The sequence below is a fragment of the Sorex araneus genome, chromosome 4 (assembly GCF_027595985.1).
Source record: "Sorex araneus isolate mSorAra2 chromosome 4, mSorAra2.pri, whole genome shotgun sequence".
Lineage (NCBI taxonomy): Eukaryota > Metazoa > Chordata > Mammalia > Eulipotyphla > Soricidae > Sorex > Sorex araneus.
The window spans coordinates 193748206-193754205 of NC_073305.1; positions in this window are offsets into that span (position 1 = coordinate 193748206).

Consider the following 6000-nt stretch of genomic DNA (forward strand, 5'->3'; position numbering starts at 1 on the left):
TGTTTTTTGGGGCCACATCTTGCCATACTCAGGGCTTACTCCTGGCTCTGTGCTCAGGGATCTGTCCTGGGGTGCCCAGGGGTGCTGTGTGGAGGCAAGCGCCCTCCCCTCTGTCTTCTCTCTCCACGGGTGTGGCTTCTCAGGGAAACTGGGCCTTGACTACCACTTCCCAGTGGCTCCCACACCAGTCACCCTGACGCCCGTGGCCTGGACAGCCTTGGGTGCAGAAAACCCTAAGTTGGCCCAGGAGTGGGGCGCCGCCCCCCCAAAAGGCAGCACTTTGAGGCCCCGTGAGATGATGGGTAGAGGCAGCTGCCATCCCCCGCTGGTTGGATCCAGACAGATGTCACAGGGGCCACCCAATGCCGTGCTGCTTGGGCACAGGCAAGTCCGGGGTCACCAGGGCCACACCCAGTGCTTCTTAGGGCTCCCTAAGATGCAAGGCGTCCGACTCGGGGTCCTGCACATGCCAGGCATAAACTCTGCCCCTTGAGCTCAGCCCCTCCCCAGTGGGGCTTCATCTATTATCTGGCTGTTTCAAGGGTCCCAGCTGTGCTTAGGGATTGAATCAAGGTCCCCATCAGGACACGGGACGTGCCTTCACCCCTCTTTTCTCTCCCTGGTCCCCCAGACCAACTCGAACACGAAGCACTTCTGGCAATAGAAGAAAACTCATCCTGGAAGCAAAGCACTGTGACCCCGAGTGCTGGGCCCAGCGGGCCTGGCTCTGTCTGAAGGTGAGAGTTGAGAGGGACAACACTCACGTCCTTGCTTTGCTGAGTTTGGGGAGCAAAAAAATGAATCCACATCCCTGGCTGCCAGGTCTGTGTGCTGACGTTTCCCTGCTGCTGTTGTTGATTGCCGGGGGGTTTCAGGCTGGGGGCCGTGCCCGGCAGTGTCCAGGGCTACTCCCAGCCCAGGGGTCTAGGCAGCATTCAGGGCCCGGGTAGTGCTCGGTCGAAGCCAGGATGGAACTGGACGCCCACAGTCATTGCACACGCCAGCCCCTTCCAGCTCTCTCGCTGGCCTCTTGCTTATCTTGTTCTCCAGTCAGCTAAAGATTTTAATCCCTTACGCCCCACAAGTCCAGGGCAGTGAAAGACCATTCATGCATATTGTATGTATTTGTGCCAGACTCCAGAGCTAAAAAGTTTCTCTTTTGTCAGGTCATACCTGGCGGTACTCAGGGCTTACTGCAGGCTCTGTGCTCAGGGATCACTCCTGGTGGTGCTTGGGGAATCATATTTGGTGCTACTGATCAAACTCAGCTGAGCTGCATGCAAGGCAAGAGCCTTAACCCCTATACTATCTCTCCAGCCTGTTTTTAATTTGGACACCATGATTAACAATGATGTTAATACTCTATTTCAGGATGGCGATGTTACCCCACCATCCCTACCACTAGAGCACCCCTCCTCCCCTGACCTTAGCTCACTCACTGTCCTGCCCCCACCCCACCCTTAGGCCCCTGGGGCGCTAAAATGGGGCATGCACGAGGGGAAGGAACAGGAAAAGAGAAGAATCTGTTTACTACACATGAAGTGCATGCATGTCGTCTGTGTGGTTAGCTTCAAGGATCAGCACTTTCATTTTGCAGATGGGGAAACTGAGACTCAGGGGACTCACCCACAAACGAGCTGAGGTTTGCTCCAGCCCCATACACTGATACAAGCCCACAACGCCACGGGGTGGCCGTTCAGGCCGCCTGCCGTCTTCATGGAACATCCTGGAGCATGGTGAGACATCCTTTTCCTGCTGGGGACTCCCTTGTTGTTTGCCGGGAACATGTCTTTGTTTTTTGTTTGTATGTTCTGTTTGGAGCCCACACCCAACAATGCTCATGTTACTCCTAGTTCTGCACTCAGGGATCACTCCTGGTGGTGTTCAGGGGACCATATGGGATGGCGGGAATCGAACCCGGGTTTGCCACACCCTCCCCATTAGACTATCAATCCAGCCCCAGAACCTGTATTTTATTTATTTATTTATTTTTGGCTTTTTGGGTCACACCTGGCGATGCACAGGAGTTACTCCTGGCTCTGCACTCAGGAATTACCCCTGGCCGTGCTCAGGGGACCATATGGGATGCTGGGATTTGAATCCGGGTCGGCCGCGTGCAAGGCAAACGCCCTACCCACTGTGCTATCTCTCCAGCCCCAGAACCTGTCTTTTAGACCCATGATTTCTGTCTGGTGCCTGAAGTGGTTCCCTCTGAACTCAGGAGCCCCATCTCCGTGCAGGGCCTATTTCAGGGTGAGGACACACACTCTGCCCTTGTTTCAGAAGTGGGGCAGCCGCACGCCCCTGCTCCGTGCACAGCCCTGGGGTGTAATAAGAGATTCCTTTCCTTCTTGGGACCAGGGAAAGAGGTAACGAGCGCAATGCTCGCAGGAGGGTGGTGAGTGTGTCACACACGTGGTCAGCAGTTCTGTGCCCATGGTGGTCCCAGATACAGGATGGTTTTCTTAAATACGTAAATAAACCTAAAGAAATGGGGGCGCATTCTTCATCACGACCACCAGATGTCGCCACTGCCCTGTGTAGCTCCTGCTGGTGTCCCTGGCTGCTCCTCAGCCCCCTCCCTTGGTTTTTGACTTTTCCCTACCCGGGCCAGCCTCCACCATCAGTCTCCCTCGCAGCCCTATGTTGAGCTCCCCGCATTCAGTCTTGTTTGAAGCGACGGTTCCACTTGTGGTCCCAGGGACGCTTTCACGGGGGACCAAGAACTCCCCACAGTACCCAGGTCAGTGTGCCCTCAGCCTAGCACTGCTCCTGGGAGCAGTGGATAAGCAGGCCAGCATTGCGGCCAGGACCTCAGCCCCAGGAAACGCCCCGAGGCACGGCAGGCAGCCAGAGAATGTTCTTTTTTTTTTTTTTTCACCCAGGAATGCTCAGGGTTTACTCCTGGCTCATGCACTCAGGAATTACTCCTGGTGGTGCTCAGGGGGCCATACGGGATGCTAGGAATTGAACCCGGGTTGGCTGCGTGCAAGACAAATGCCGTACCCGCTATGCTATCGCTCCAGCCCCTAGAGAAGGTTCTTGAAGCTCAAAAGCCCATTGTTCAAGTAGCCAGTTACAATTTTTTTTTGGGCCGTGGGTGGGGGGTGCGGGGGACAAGGTTTGGGGTCACATGTGTCTGTGCTCAGGACTTACTCCTGGCTCTGTGCTCAGGGGACCCTATGAGATGCCGGGGTCAAACCCAGATGATTACCCTCCCCACTGTGCTCTGGCCCCACAACTGGGACTTTCATAGAACATGGTTAGAGGTGGACGCTGTGCTCTGACCTTGCTGGGACCACCACAGGACATGGTTAGAAGTAGACATGCTGTGACCTGTGCCAGGACCACCATGGGACACAGAGATGGACGCTGGGCTCTGACCTGTGCCAGGACCACCATGGGACACACCCTGGGAGGGAGGAGGAGAGTGTGGTGGGGCAGGCCATCCCTGTGGCTCCTCACAGCCTCTGAGTGGATCAGCTGAACCTCTGGAATGGAGAGATGTGCGTGGCAGCGGCCGCCTGGTGCCGAGATGCCCCTCCTGGCAGGGCTGGCGGACCCGACTTCTCCAGCCAGCAGTGCTGAGGGGTGACCCGTTTCCTAACTGGGGACTGAGAGTGGCAGCTCTGTGACCTCAGGCTTCCTCCCCGGACCAACTTCCTTCCAGTTCTGTCTGCAGCTCCTGAAGCTGTGCCTACACAGGCATGTATGAGCAAGGACACACACATGCACATGCACGTTTGCACACGCATGCACACATGCGTGCACATACACTCACACATATACACACACACAAGTACTCTGTTGAAATCCAGTGCTGAGTTTTTCAATGGAATTGGTCCAAACAGCTGGAGCTCTGGGGGTGACATCAGTTCCCAGACTCAGTGCCTGTCCGAAAGCCACTCCCGTCCTGAGCAGAGCTCAGACGGCTTCCTGCCTGCCTGCTGGTGCAGAAGCATGCAGGTTGGTTGTGAGATCCCACCACTGCTGCAGCGGGGAGCAGGGGGTTGTGGGGGCCCAGAAGCCCCCTCCTCTGGGGGGGCATGTGAGGGCCAGCAGTGGAGGACGCAGGTGAGCCCTTGCCACTCGGGCCACACCCCACCCTGGGAGAAGAGACAGTGACCCACATTCCTGCACCTCTCCCTTCCCTTAGCATCAGGCCTGGGTCCAACAGAGCGGGGGCGTTCAGGTGAGCTGAGGAGGCCCCCAGCAGCCTGGAGGGGGGTCACCCCACCTTTAGCCTCCTATTCCTTTGGGGGAGTCCCGGGTGTGGGGGGACCAGGTCCCAGAGCTGTCAGTTCTCGTCCTGGCTGGAAGTTCTGGGCTGGGCTGGGCCAGGCCGGACCACTGACCTCGGATTACTTCACTCAGCCTCGTGTTCCCACAGGGCATTGAACTGTCACGGTTCAAGGAACCTTCACAGCCCCCGGGCCAGAGCTGGAGGAGGCTCCTGCATGGAGAACCTTCTGGAACCAAACTCCAAGTCACTTTGTTTCGATACCGCCAAAGACCCGGTAGCTCCGGCTGGTGGAGCAGGTGGAGGAAGTGGATGTGGGCCTGGGGTGGGGGGTGCCGAGCCGCTGCCCCACACGCCGGCACACACAGAGGTCCTGAAGCTAAGGCACCTAAGGAAGTGAAGGGACAGGTTGGGGCCCCTGGTCGAGGTGGGGGCTGCACGTGGCCCCTCAAAAGCCAGGGCCTGTACACTTGACCTGAGCCCGCCTTCTCGAACAGAGCCCTGGTCTTCATGCATGTGAGAAGGACCAAGAGACTTGGGGGTCTCGGCTGGCTTCTTGGATCCACGTGCTTTGGGGAGACCCTGGTCTCTGCTGTGGCTGCCTGGGAAGAAACAAGGGCATGTGACCTCCTTGTCCTGGGGCCCATCTGATCCCTCACGCTTGGGGGCCTCAAAGCCCATTGGGAGGGGCCAGGGCAATAATACAGTGGGTAGGGTCTTTGCCTTCCACACGGCTGACCTGGGTTCAATTCCCTGCAACCCGTATAGTCCCCTGAGCACTGCCAGGAGTAATTCCTGAGTGCGGAGCCAGGAGTAACCCCTGAGCACTGTGGGTGTGGCCCAAAAAGCTAAAAAAAATAAAACAAAACACAAACACATCAAGAGGTGTGTGAGGTCTGAGGTATGCTAAAAAAAAACCAAAACAAAATAAAACAAAAACGGATGTGGGGGAGCGTTGGCTCTGGGGCAGGGAATGCCTGTTTGGCTGCACTCCCGGGGTGGCTGCCTTGGGGACCCCGCCCGGCCCAGCCCCAAGGCGCGGCTCCTTCACTCAGACCCACGTTCCCTGGTTACTGACAGGAGTAGCTCCCGCGCCTCTGGCTAGGCTCCTGCTTTGGAAGGAGGGCTTGGGCCCGGGCCCCGGGGCACAGCACATGGCCCTTCTGCCGGTCACGCTGCGTCAGTGAAGCCAGAAATAGCGGCGCAGAGAAGGAGGCCCGGCCGGCCCAGGGGACAGCGGGGAGGGTGCCTGCCTCACACGCAGCCAACCCGGGTTCCACCCCCGGCATCCCATAGGGCCCCCGAGCACCACCAGGAGTCCTTCCTGAGTGCAGAGCCAGGAGGAACCCTGAACACCGCCGGGTGTGGCCCCCAAAAGAAAACAAACAACAAACAAGAGGGTTCTGCCTGGGAATGGCAGGTCGCTCCGCCCCCTCCCGGTCTGCCCTCCTTCCGGTCTGCAGCGCAGAAAAGCATTTTGTGGGACGTAGATGAACCCACCGCGTCTACAGGACCCAGCACTGGGTGACTGGCCCCTGTGGGCAACTCTGGTTTTCTCGAAGGCATTCCTGGGAAACGGGGCTGTGGAGGCAGAGGGGCACGGGGTCTCCCTGGAGCCCCTCTCTGTGAGCCGCTGGGCGATGTTCCAGTTTCTGCAGGGCAAAGGCACCGTCGGGGCATGCATGCATGCAGGCTGGCTGTAAATTTCTCCTTGTCTCCAGGCCTCTCTGGGCTGCCAGCGGGGAATGAGCTCCTGGGAC